Source organism: Hordeum vulgare, chromosome 4H, assembly GCF_904849725.1.
Source record: "Hordeum vulgare subsp. vulgare chromosome 4H, MorexV3_pseudomolecules_assembly, whole genome shotgun sequence".
NCBI lineage: Eukaryota > Viridiplantae > Streptophyta > Magnoliopsida > Poales > Poaceae > Hordeum > Hordeum vulgare.
Window position 1 is genome coordinate 420,935,411 of NC_058521.1, and position 14,278 is coordinate 420,949,688.

Genomic DNA, 14,278 nt, shown 5'->3' on the forward strand with positions numbered 1-14,278 from the left:
GGGTTTTTCCACATTCTTTAATATTGACACTGTGGTCCTCCTAAGGAGCAAGACTCTTAAAGTAGCCTACGTTGGACATGTCAAAAATGGTCTCTATGTGGTGAACTTCTCAAAGCGACCCACTAAGACTGCGACATGTTTAATGGCTAAAGTTGACGTGGGCTGGTTTTGGCATCGCCGGTTAGCTCATGTCAATATGAGATCTTTGCAAAGTCTTCTGACAGGGGACCATGTTCGTGGACTAACAAATGTGAGCTTTGCTAAAGATCGTGTTTGCAGTGCTTGCATTGAAGGAAAGATTCATGAAACTGCTCATCGCCCAACGACTCTTATCTACACTAAGAGGCCATTGGAACTTCTCCATATGGATCTGTTTGGTCCTCCAACATTTGATAGTCTTGGAGGCAGAAAATATTGCTTAGTGATTGTTGACGACTACTCAAGATATACCTGGGTATATTTCTTTAAAAAGAAGAGTGAAACTCAACAAACGGTCATCAACTTTGCTAATGAAGCGCAACGTCAACATGAAGCAAAGATCTTGATGATTAGGAGTGACAACGACACCGAGTTCAAGAACTACACCCTAGATGAGTTTCCACGTGATGAGGGGATAAAACACCAATATTCTGCACCATACACCCCTCAGCAAAACGGCGTGGCAGAAAGGAAGAACCGGACCTTGATAGACGCGGCAAGAACAATGATGGCAGAATTCAAATCTCCATACAACTTCTGGGCAGAAGCCATCAACACAGCATGTCATGAGTCCAATCGGCTCTACATCCGTAAAGGCTTGAACAAGACTCCGTATGAGATTCTAACTGGAAACAAACCCAATCTCAAGTACTTCCGGGTATTCGGTTGTAAGTGTTTCATTCTCAAAAAGGGAGCTCGGTTAGCTAAATTAGATTCTAGAGCACATGAGGGTATCTTTGTTGGTTATGCTACAAACTCTCATGCTTACCTGTCCTCAACAAGTCCACCGGACTAATTGAGGAGACGTGTAACGTAGAGTTTGACGAAAATAATGGCTCCCAAGTGGAGCAAAGTGGTCTTTGTGATATAGGTGATGAAATTCCTCCCGAAGCCATAATAAGAATGGGGATTGGTCAAATACTCCCCATTGAGGAACCCCTTGTGGCCGAAGGAGAAGGACAATGCTCTACTCAAGTGGAGCCATCACCCCCACAAGCCCCACACGCTTCCGATGAACAAAGAGAAGACTCTCAACAAGTTGATCAAGCTCTCGGTCAAGATCACTTGCCTAACAATGGTGATGTGCCCCATGATATTCAAGCACTACTCCAAGACCCCGAACCTACTCATGATCAAGATCAAGTGCGACCCCGAGATCCAGAACAAGTAGAAGCACAAGATCAAGATCAAGAGCAACCACTAATACAAGATCAAACTAGTGAACCTGCTCAAGTCGAAGGACAAGATGATCAGGAGACTGTCTCACAATTCCCGTCTGGAGCTCCAACAACCGGCTCAAGACGCAAGGGCAAACAGAAGCAACAAGTCTATGCTCCCCCGTTATCTAATGAAGAACTCTTGGAGCGTCGAGCAGCCAAGAATGCGAACAAGCTGAGAGTCAAGTCACATCTTATGAAGAATGTCCTTGGCAGCTTAAAAAGGGGAGTATCCACTCGTCAACAGCTTTGGAATTATTGTGAGCATCACGCGTTTGTCTCGTATTGTGAACCTCAACAGGTACAGGAAGCGCTCGATGATGAGGATTGGCTTATGGCCATGCACGAAGAACTTAACAACTTCGAGCGCAACCAAGTCTGGGATTTAGTGCCTCGGCCAACGGAGGAACATAATGTCATCGGGACCAAATGGATATTCAAGAACAAGCAAGATGCAAATGGAATTGTGATTCGAAACAAGGCAAGATTGGTGGCTCAAGGCTACTCTCAAGTCGAGGGTATCGACTACGGTGAAACCTTTGCCCCTGTTGCTCATCTAGAATCTATTCGCATGTTACTTGCATTTGCTTCTCATCATAACTTCAAATTACAACAAATGGATGTGAAAAGTGCATTTCTTAATGGTCCTTTGAATGAGTTAGTATATATCAAACAACCCCCGGGATTCGAACATCCCAAGCTCCCAAATCATGTGTACAAACTCAATAAGGCACTCTATGGCCTTAAACAAGCCCCACGCGCGTGGTATGAGTATCTTACCGAGTTGTTACAAGATCGTGGGTTTGAAATTGGGAAGATTGATCCCACTCTTTTTACTAAGAGGGTTAAAGGGGATTTGTTCATATGCCAACTATATGTTGATGATATTATCTTTGGCTCTCCTAACATTTCATTCAATGAAGAATTTGCTGCAGTAATGACTGAGAAGTTTCAGATGTCCATGATGGGAGAGTTGAAGTTCTTCCTCGGGTTCGAGATTAAACAAGGTCTAGAAGGGACATTCATCAAAAAAGCCAAGTACACTCAAGACATGCTCAAACAGTTCGAGCTGGAAGATGTCAAACCGGTCAAGTTCCCCATGCCAACCAGATGCAAGCTTGACAGTGATCCCAATGGTAAAGCAGTGGATCAAAAGGTATACGGCTCCATGATTGGATCCCTCCTTTACCTCTGTGCATCTAGACCGGATATTATGTTGAGTGTAGGGATATGTGCACGGTTTCAATCCGCACCAAAAGAAAGTCATTACATGGCTGTCAAACGAATCTTTCGTGTTTTGGCTCATACCCCAAACTTTGGCCTCTGGTATCCCAAAGGAGCAAACTTCAATCTAGTTGGCTATTCTGACTCAGATTGGGCTGGAGATTGTGTGGAGAGGAAGTCAACGTCTGGAGGATGCCAATTCCTTGGTCGCTCTTTGGTAAGTTGGTCTTCAAAGAAGCAGAACTGCATCTCCTTATCATCCACCGAGGCTGAGTATGTGGCGGCTGCAAGTTGTTGTGCACAATTGCTATGGATGAGGCAAAATTTGAAGGATTATGGTGTCACTTGTGACAAAGTGCCTCTTCTATGTGACAATCAAAGCGTCATCAAAATTTCCCTCAACCCAGTGCAACATAGCAAAACCAAACACATTGATATTCGTCATCACTTCATTCGTGAACATATCAAGCTAGGTGATATTGAGGTTCACTTCATCCACACTGAAGAGCAACTTGCAGATATTTTCACCAAGCCACTAGATGAAGCAAGGTTCCGGGAGTTAAGGCATGAGCTAAATATCATTGATTCAAGTAATGTGGATTGAAACTAGGCATGTTGCACCTCACTTTACATTTCATCTTGGTCTAGATGTAGGCATGGACATAGGGGGAGTGTTGTTCTCTCAATGAACTCTCCCTCCCCCCATTATGCGTAAATCAATCTAGTCTTTCACTTTAGCCATTGTCAAATGGCACTTGTGCTTCAAAGACAAGCATTGGTCATGAACCCAAGGATAATTCTTCGCGGTGTCATACCATTGTCTCAAACATAGGTGGCCTCAGCCACCGCCCCTCCATCCTCTCTTCCGTATAAAGGAGAGGATATACAACGACAAGTCAGTACATTTTCTTGGATGTCATCCCTTTTTACTCACTTGTCATGTGCCCAAGTTTCCCTTTTTCCTTAGCCATGTTGGAACATGTACAGCGGTACTACCGCCAGGGTAGCGGTACTACCGCCAGGACCCCAGCGGTACTACCGCCAGGGGTAGCGGTACTACCGCCAGGATTCAAAATCTAACACGACCGGCTAGAAAATTTCTAGGGTTTCAAGGGGGAGCGGTACTACCGCCAGGGAGAGCGGTACTACCGCTAGGACCCCAGCGGTACTACCGCCAGCCAGCGGTACTACCGCTAGGGCCACAGCGGTACTACCGCTGGCCCGTACCCCTTGGGCTATATAAAGGGAGGGGGAGCCCGATTTTCTCATCTGTTTCTTCTTCCTCGCGGCTCCTCCCTCCCCTAGCCTGAAAACCCCCTGCTTGGATCTCACTTCGTGGAGCTCCTTCTCCCCGTTGGTGTGGAAGGGTTGCTTCATCTCTTCTTCCTCGTCCAAAACCATGAATCCCGGTAAAAAGGCTCCTCCCTTCTTCTACTTTGTTTTTGTTCGTGTTCTAGGGTTAGGAGCATTGGGGATTGGATTCATATTTTTGATCCTATGGCTAGTTATTGGATGGCATGAAGGAAGTATTTGAGGGGAGTATAGGTCCGATGATTTGTTGTTGAATTTGCTCCCATGTCCTAGGATTTACTCGTCTTAGATTGAACACTTGAACTTTTGGATTAGATCTAAAACGTGCTATCTCTTGCCTAGGCATGTATGTATCTCTTGTTGCTAAGTGTTCCTCATGACAGTAGGGTTGGGGTGTACGTCTTAGTGTTCATATTCAGCCCATGCCCTCGAAAACGAGTCTTATATGTCAGATCTGAAAGTCAAACCTCCAGCGGTACAACCGCCAGGGGGTAGCGGTACTACCGCTAGGACTCCAGCGGTACTACCGCCAGGGGTAGCGGTACTATCGCTATGACCCCCAGCGGTACTACCGCCAGGGCTAGCGGTACTACCGCCAGGACCCAGCGGTACTACCGCCAGGCCCCAGCGGTACTACCGCCAGGGGTGGCGGTACTACCGCCGTGAGCGTTCACTATGTACTTTTTCTGCTTGTTTTTGCTTAGCAATGCGTGTTTACTTGTTTTGCGTTCTCAAGTTTCATTGCCTTGACTTCTCTTGTCGCCTCTTTTTCGCCATGTGGTCTATGTCACAGGTAGCTCTGCTCGCCGTTCGAACCCCCCACGGGACACGGCGTCCAAACAGTTTCGCAACACAGAGGCGCCCGAGGGGTCTGCCACGTCTGGTCTGCCTCCCAAGAAGAAGTCCTTAAAGAAGGTCGCTCACAAGGACAAGAGGGTCAATATCCGTACAATGTCCCCCAAGGACTTTCTGCAATTTCGCACCAAGAACCTCTATCTCAAGGAGAGGGAAGTGATCGATGGTGTTGAAAATGTCTGGGCAAGGGACCAGTGCAGGATCTATCGGGATGTTGTTGCTCACTTCAAGAAGAACTATGTCTCTGTCCAGTGGATTGATCTGGCACATCTTCAGCGGAACATGGACTACTTTGGTGATGCCCTCTCTCTGGTTGACAAACTGGGCATCAAAGACATCATCACCTTCAAGACGGACTTTGATCCCACTGCAGTTGCTCAGTTTTATGTCACAGTCCATTTCTCTCCTGATGCACAGCGTTCCATGATATGGATGACTGGGTCACAGAAGATGACCGGTTCCTGGACTGAGTTCATGCAGTTCCTTCACATTGACTTTCAGGGTGCTGACACTCCTCTTGGGCTGCGTCCCCATGCTGCAGCCCCCACCGATAGGGCCCCCGCAAAGGACAGACTACAGTCACTGTATCTGAGGAAGGGGGTGCTTCCCAAGCACTTGGACATCATGCATCGGATCTTTCGCAACACCCTCTTCCCTCGGAGTGGTAACTTCGATGAGGTCCATCGCTACTTGGCTGAGATGCTGTTACTTTGTGAGGACGCTATGTCTCAGGAGTCTGCTCAGCTGGATATTTCAGATGTGATGTTCACAGAGCTTTTGAACTGCATCATCAATCGTAAGGTTCCTATCTACGGGCCTTACCTGTTCGCATACATCAGCCATAAGTGGCAACAGGCTTTTCCGGATGAGTTGCTCTACGCACAGTCTGATTACATTGTGCATGACCCAATCAGGCTTCGCGTCAAGGACAAGTGGGCCAACCCATCTACATCCTCTCAGCACATGGATACTGATACAGAGACCGCTGTTGACAGAGGAACTGCCTCTCAGTCCCGCTCGTCTGCCATGCCATCTTGGGCTATCAAACTGCAGGACAAGATGAAGACACTTTTCTGTATGCAGGCCAAGGGTCAGTACCAGACACACGTGGCTCAGAAGCAGAGCCGCCAGAGGCATAAGCGTGTTCTCAGGACCTTGGATGTGGACATCTCCAGCGGCTCAGAGGACGACATCACTCCTGAGGCCACTTGGATGCAGGCTCACGGGTACCAGTGGTCTGGCGATGAGGCAGAAGAGGAGGAGCAGACCGACCAGGAGGGGACAGACGAGTCTGGTGATCCTGAAGACGAGGAGTAGTTACCTGTGGCATTAGGTGTACCCCCTTTTTGGTGTCTTGTGCCAAAGGGGGAGAGAGTCTAGGATTTGCTTTCATTTCGAACTTTGCATTGCTTTGCTTTATCTCGTATGGTTTGCTTCGAACTTGGTTTGATTCTCGTTAGCTATCTTTTGTGAGACATGATCTTATGTGAGATTTATTTCCATCATCTGCTGTGAGTCATATGTCCTGTATTGTCATATATCTCTATCTTTTTGTTCTCATATTATTCTTTGTGCAAATCCGGTATTGTCATCAATCCACCAAAAAGGGGGAGATTGTTGGGGCATAGTTTATGCCTAAGTAATTTTGGTGATTGATGACAGTACCGTACAGGACTAACCGTGTGTGTCAAGGTTTCAGATAACACACGTCAACGGCACAAGACGACACGTCTCCTCTCTCCGGGAACGGAAGCACGACGCTCTCTACGATTCTCTTTATTTGAGTCATAGGAAAGCCGTACTATTAAGAGGGGATCCGTAGTGGAAAGGTTTGGGTGGAATCTATCTTTGCACACGCACACTTCACATTCTCCCCTTCCTCATGTTTGGAGCGGCCCTCGCCTATTTCGTCTTGAGTATTTCTGCAAAATGGTCCCCAGCGGTAGTACCGCTGGACTGCTAGCGGTAGTACCGCTGCAGCCAGCGGTAGTACCGCCCCTGGTCAGCGGTAGTACCGCTCCAGGTGCTTTGTTCCACCTACCTAGCGGTAGTTCGTGGACGGACCCTTTTGCGAAGACTTTCCCGGCGGTAGTAGTGCTTTTGCACTACCAAGGGGCCAGCGGTAGTACCGCTGGTGTCAGCGGTAGTACCGCTGGAGGCCCAGTGGTTGTACCGCTGCAGCCAGCGGTAGTACCGCGAGGCAGCGGTAGTACCGCTCCGGCTCAGCGGTAGTACCGCTGGATTTCGGGCAGAGAGTGGGAAAACGGTCTGATTTCCCCCCCCCCACTATATAAAGGGTTCTTCTAGCTGAGGAACCCTATCTCTTACCTCTCTAAGCTCCATTGTTGCTCCACAAGCTCAAAAGTGCCCGATCTCGCTCCCTAGCCAATCAAACTTGTTGATTCTTTAGGGATTGGTTGAGAAGGCCTAGATCCACACTTCCACCAAGAGAAAAGTTGATTCCCCCACCAATCCCTTGCGGATCTTGTTACTCTTGGGTGTTTTAGCATCCTAGACGGTTGAGGTCACCTCGAAGCCATATTACATTGTGGTGAAGCTTCGTGGTTTAGTTGGGAGCCTCCAAGCTTTGTGTGGAGTTGCCCCAACCTTGTTTGTAAAGGTTCGGTCGCCGCCTTCAAGGGCACCTATAGTGGAATCACGGTACCTTGCATCGTGCGAGGGCGTGAGGAGAATACGGTGGCCTTAGTGGCTTTTTGGGGAGCATTGTGCCTCCACACCGCTCCAACGGAGACGTACTTCCTGTCAAAGGGAAGGAACTTCGGTAACACATCCTCGTCTCCATCGGTTCCACTTGTGGTTATCTCTACCCTTTACTTTGTATTTGCTTATGCTTGTGACTATATCTTACTTGTCTTAATAGCTCTCGTTGTTAGCTTCTATAGGGTTCACCTCATTGTCATATTATTTGTGAACCCGTATAGTGTTTACCTTAACTTGTTAAGATTAATTAAAAAGTGGTCGTTGTCTATTCACCCCCCCTCTAGCCAACCATATCGATCCTTTCACATAGGTAATCACAAACCTTAACGCCAATATTCTTACGAAAGCAAAATTACTTGTCAACATAACTCACATATCACTATCTTCATATCGCAAAACTATTGCAAAGAATCAAGCTTGACATCCAACGATCCTCATGAAAGTTCTTATTATATCCTTCCTTGATATTTACCACTTTGGGACTTATTTCATTTAAAGGAAATTTCCATTGCAAATAACAAACTCTGAAACAAATATAAGTGAAGAACGAGAGCACAAGTTTCTTTAAAATTTTCAAATGCCAAAATAATCTTATTGAAGCAAGAGAGGATTTCTTAAAAATTTCTACTACTCCCAAAATAATCTAAGTGAAGCATGAGACCAAATTTCTTCAAAATAACAGCACCACCGCGCTCAAAAAGATATAAGTGAAGCAGTTGAGCAATTTTGTGGCTCAAAAAATTTAAGTGAAGCATAAAGAGCGATTCTAACAAATCATAGCATAATTTGGTTCTCTCAACTGGGTGTGTCTAGCAAGGTTAATTATGACAAAATAATAAGAAAATAAATCGAAGACGAGAATGATACAAGACTCTCCAAGCAAAACTCATGATATGTGCCGAATAAAAATATAGCTCCAAGTAAAATTACCGATGGTTGTTAGAAGAAAGATGGGATGCCTTTCAGGACATCCCCAAGCTTAGTTGCTTGGTACTCCTTGGATGTTACCTTGGGATGCCATGGGGCATCCCCAAGTTTAGGATTTTATCACTCCTTATTCCTTCATCCATCGCGATCTCACTCAAAACTTGAAAACTTCAATCAGACAAAACTCAACAAAATTTCTATGAGATCTGTTAGTATAAGAAAACCAAACTTTACTGTAGGTACTCTTGAAAACCTATTACAGTTTTGTTTTTGCATTATGTCTACTGTATTCTAACTTCAACATGGCTTATACCCCCTATACAAACCATAGAATCATCAAAACAAGCACATAACGCAAAGAAAATGGAATTTAAAAAAAACCAGAACAATCTGTAAAGACTCGAATTTTGCTCATACTTATGTAACTCCAAAAATTCTGAAAAATTAATATAACGTGTGAAATTTCTATATCAATCTTGTGTAAAACATTCACACTTTTGATGCTTCTGTTTTTTTAGAATTTTCGTACTAGATGAAAAAAAATTGTTTTCCAAAAAGATCAAAGCAACTATCACCCACATGATCGTAAAGGCTTTGCTTGGAAATAATTGTGCAATCACTCAAGAACAGAAAGCAAAAGTTAAAAATGAACTTTATTCATTGGGTTGCCTCCCAACAAGTGCTATCGTTTTACGCCCCTAGCTAGGCATATAGCATAGATTTTAAGTGATGTCATCCTTAGTGATTGATCCATAGGTTGCCCTAATGATTGATTCATATGGTAAATTAATATTAGTTCTAGGGAAGTGTTCCACGCCTTTTCTTAGTGGAGACTGAAATTTAATATTCTCTTCTTTCATATCAATCACGGCCCCTATAGTACGCAAGAACAGTCTACCAGGAATTATTGGACAAGACAGATTGCAATCAATATCAAGAATAATAAAATCTATGGGCACATAATTCATATTGCAAGAATAAGAAGATCAATAGTTCTTCCCATAGGCTTTTTAATGGTAGAATCTGCCATGTGCAAATTGAGAGAACATTCTTCAATATTGGTAAGACCAAGCACATCACAAAGATATTTCAGAATTTTGGAAACACTAGAACCCAAATCACATCAATAATAGCACTCAAAATTCTTAATTCTGATCTTAATGGTGGGTTCCCATTCATCATATAATTTTCTAGGAATCGAAATCTCTAATTCTAACTTTTCTTCCATAGCTTTTATTACCGCATTCGAAATATGTTTAGTAAAAGCTTTGTTTTTTCATGGGCATTGGGTGAATTTATCATAGATTGCAACATAGAAATACACTCAATCAAAGAGCAACTATCGAAATTAAAAAATTTGCAATCCGAAATAGTTGGTGCATCACTAGCTAAAGTTTTGACCTCTTCAATCCAACTGTTATCATTTTTTCAATAGGATTTTCACCCTCCAAATCATGGGAAACCCTCTAGCTAAAGTTAACTCTTCCTCAGTTCCCTCATCATTAATTTGAACATTTACTGAACAACAAATCAATAGAATAAACACCAATCATTTTAATCTCTTCATCATTTTTATTAAATAAATCGGGAAACGCTCTTTCTAGAAATTCTTTGTTAGCTCTAAGCATAGCGGTGCTTTTCTTACTTTCATCTATGGAAATATATAAAGCCTTGATTGAATCATTAATATCAACCTTAGGAAAAATATTTATTCTTGAGATTTTCTACATCATGCGAAATTATATCAATGCTTCTAGACATATCATCAAATCTTATTCCACTTCTCTTCTATCATAGTATTTAAAGATTTTCGCGCATTGATAAATTCCTTAGTATTACTCTCAAGATCAGAAGGTATCCTAACATTATTATTATGAGAATTACCATAGGAATGACCATAATTATTTGAAAAACTTCAAGGATACGGCCTAGGATTAAAGTTGTTCCTATAAGAATTATTATTAAAGTTGTTCTGTGAGACAAAATTCACATCTACGGGGTCATTATTTTGATCAATCAAAGTAGACAAAGGCACGTCACTAGGATCAATAGGGGCATGCTTAATAGCAACCAATTTCGTAAGAGCATCAACTTTATCACTCGAAGCATCAATTTCTTCAATAGAATTAACTTGTTTACTAGTAGGAGCTCTTTCAGTATGCCATTGTGAATAATTAGCCATAATATTATCAAGAAATTTAGTAGCATGGTCCAAAGTAATTTCCATAAAAGTACCACCAATGACGGAATCTAAAAGATTTATAGAAACAAAATTCAATCCCGCATAAAAAAATTGTATGATCATCCACAAATTCAAACCATGAGTTGGTCAATTTCTTATCATCAATTTCATCCTGTCCCAAGAGTGGGCAACATGCTCATTCTCAAGTTGTTTAAAATTCAGAATGTGATTTCTAAGAGAAATAATTTTCACAAGAGGAAAATACTTCGTGATAAAAGCATGTTTAAACTTGTTCCAAGAATCGATACTATTTCATGGCAAAAAAGAAAACCAAACTTTAACACAATCACGCAAAGAGAATGGAAACAATTTCAACTTAATAATACCATTGTCCACATCTTTCTTCTTTTGCATATCACACAATTCTATGATAGTCTTTAGATGGGACGCGACATCCTTCTTAGGAGTACCGGAAAATTGCTCCTTCATAACAAGATTCAACAAAGCGACATTAACATCATAAGACTCCGCACTAGTGGTGGGACGAGCAATTGTAGTGTTGATAAAATCCTTGTTATTGGTATTGGAAAAATCACACAACTTAGTGTTTTCTTGAGTCATCGTGACTATGCAAACAAGCACACAAGAAAACAAGAGATCCGGCAAAAAATGGCAAACGGCAAGAAGGCAGGTAAAAAGGCAACTTTTTGTGAAGTGGGGGAGAGTAAAACAAGAGGCAAATGGCAAATAATGTAATTTCAAGGAGATGAGATTTGTGTGTAGGAACTTGATAGATCATGTGACTTGATATTCCATGGCAACGGCGCCAGAAATCTTGACTCCTCGCTGATTGCGTTGTTTTCCGTCCAAGCTTAAAGGGTGATGTAGCACAACAACGACAAGTATTTCCCTCGTTTATGAAACCAAGGTATCAATCCAATAGGAAGATCCACAAGATTATGTAAGTGACACATGCACACAAATAGCAAATCCTCGCAACCCAACACGTGGAGGGGTTGTCAATCCCTCATGGGTAAAGTAAGGATAGATTAATAGATGCAAATAAGAGTGATAGCAAATAAAACACAACAATGTATTTTTTGGGTTTTTTGATAATATAGAAATAATGGTAGAAAAGATACTATTGGGAAACACGATAGCAAAGCAGAGATTGCAAATAGATGACATGAAATAGACTCGGGGGCCGTAGGTTTCACTAGTGGCTTCTCTCGAGAAAATAGCAAACGGTGGTAGAAAAATTATTATTGGGAAATTTATATAAGAGCAAATAATTATGATGATATTCAAGACAATGATCATGTATATAGGCATCATGTACAAGACAAGTAGACCGACTTCTGGCTGCATGTACTTCTATTACTCCACACATTGACCGCTATCCAACATGCATCTAGTGTATTGAGTTCACGGAGAAACTGAGTAATGCCTTAAGAACGATGACATGATGTAGACAAGATCTATTCATGTAGGAATAGACCCCATGTTTTATCCTTGACAGCAATGATACATGTGTGTCATGTCTCCTTCTGTCACTGAGATTGAACACCGCAAGATCGAACCCATCACAAAGCACCTCTTCCCACTGCAAGATAAAATATCAAGCCGGACAGACAAAAAACAAATACCGGAGAACAAATACGAGGATAGACTAATCAAGCATGAATATGGTTTCATAGATCTAATATTAAACTCACAATTCATCAGATGCCAACAAACACACCGCAAAAGAATGAGTTACATCATATGGATCTCCAACAGACCATTGTATTGAGAAACAAAACAAGAGAGAAAGCCATCTAGCTATTGCCTACGGACCTGTAGGTCTGATATAAACTACTCACGCATCATCGGAAGAGCACCAATGAGGATGATGAACCCCTCCGTGATCGTGTTCCTCTCCGGAACGGGCTCTGGATTGGATTTCCTGGCTTCAGGAACTTGCGGTGGTTGATATGATTTTTCGTGGACTCCTCTATGATTTTCTTAATACTGGGGTATTTAAAGAGCTCAGAGGCGGGGAAGGAGGCGCCCGAGGCACCCACTAGGCACCAGGCCGCGTCAGGGCCCCTCGGCGCGTCCTGGTGTTTAGTGGGCAGCGTTGGCCTCGTCTGGTGCTCATCCTTAGCTCCCAAGTTTCATTCTCGTCCAAAAAATCTCTATAAAGTTTCGTGGCATTTGGACTTCCTCTAATATTGATTTTCTGTGAAGGAAGAAACAACAAAAACCAGCAACTTGCACTGGGCACTGCGTCAATAGGTTAGTCCCAAAAAATGATATAAAGTTGCTATGAAATGATCATAAAACATCCAGGAATGGTAATATAATAGCATGGAACAATCAAAAATTGCAGATGCGTTGGAGACATATGAGTAACCTTCTAAGACCATTTCACAAACAAGGTCGTTAAGTTTCATTAAAGACAACCAACTTTTGACCAACTATTTTTGGTCACAAAAAGGTAACAAATGATACACAATGACCTTTTAGGGACCAATATGGAGAGTCCCAAATTAACATATTTCTTGTAGTGATCAACTGTTTGTGACAGTCTCCTTATCACACACGATTTGGTGTCGTGAACTGTTTATGATGTCATGCCCATCATAAACGTTGGTCAAAGAAGAACGTGTGCGATAGTCCTTCATCCGACAAAGCTAGTCAGGATGACATGTTTGGGACATTTTATAAATCACGAAAGTTTATCAAAAGCGTCGTGTCTGGGATAGATTCAACCTTCGTAGACGGTTTTATAAGGATAAAGGTATGCACTCTTATATCCTATCATAGACGATCATAGTGGAACTAAATGTGTGTGATAGTCCTCTTATCATACACGCTTTATAATTGTGAACTGTTTGCGGTTCGGTGCATATCGTAAACGATGCGCTATAGAATAGCGTGTGTGATGTCACTGTGATCTCACACAAGTTGCAAGGATGGGCCATACAGGAAGTACGTCATATCTCAAATGTTTGACTGGTGACTCTCGTGTGTGCTAGATGTGGACATCCCATATGCTTAGTTTTGCCAAACGTTTGCGTTCATTGGTCTCCATCGCCGATAGGTTTTCCGTGCCATGTGGGATGGACCCCCCTATTGCCCACACATACTAGGCGACGATTTGAAACGGCATCGGGGAAAGGGGTTAAAAACCGTTTGTTTAGCACGTCGCTGCATGAGTCCACCCTTTTCTGCCAAACAGACATTGCAGTAAATATGGCTTACGAGCGGCCACTTGCTTCACTTCCCGAAGCTCCTCATGGTTGGACCACGCTACGGTCCGGAGTTTGGAGTGCGCAAGCTAAAGCTTCGTGAGATATTCCTTGTCGGTGCTCCCTCTACCAGACGTTTATCACGTGCTTTGTACACGCCCTTCAGGGTCTCCTTGACCTCTAGGACCCATGCCTCGTCCTTCTCCCGTGCCACCTTCTTGGCGGCGCGGGCCTCCTCCGATTTCACGGTCATGGTCTTCCGCTGCTCTGCCTCGTGTAGAGCCTCTTTAAGCTAAGCCTTGAGCTTCTCAAGCACTATCACAACCGATGTCATTCAAACAGATCAGAGTCAGCCACTAATTCAATAGCAACATGAAGTATGCTTATCATAACTTAAAGAAATATTAAAA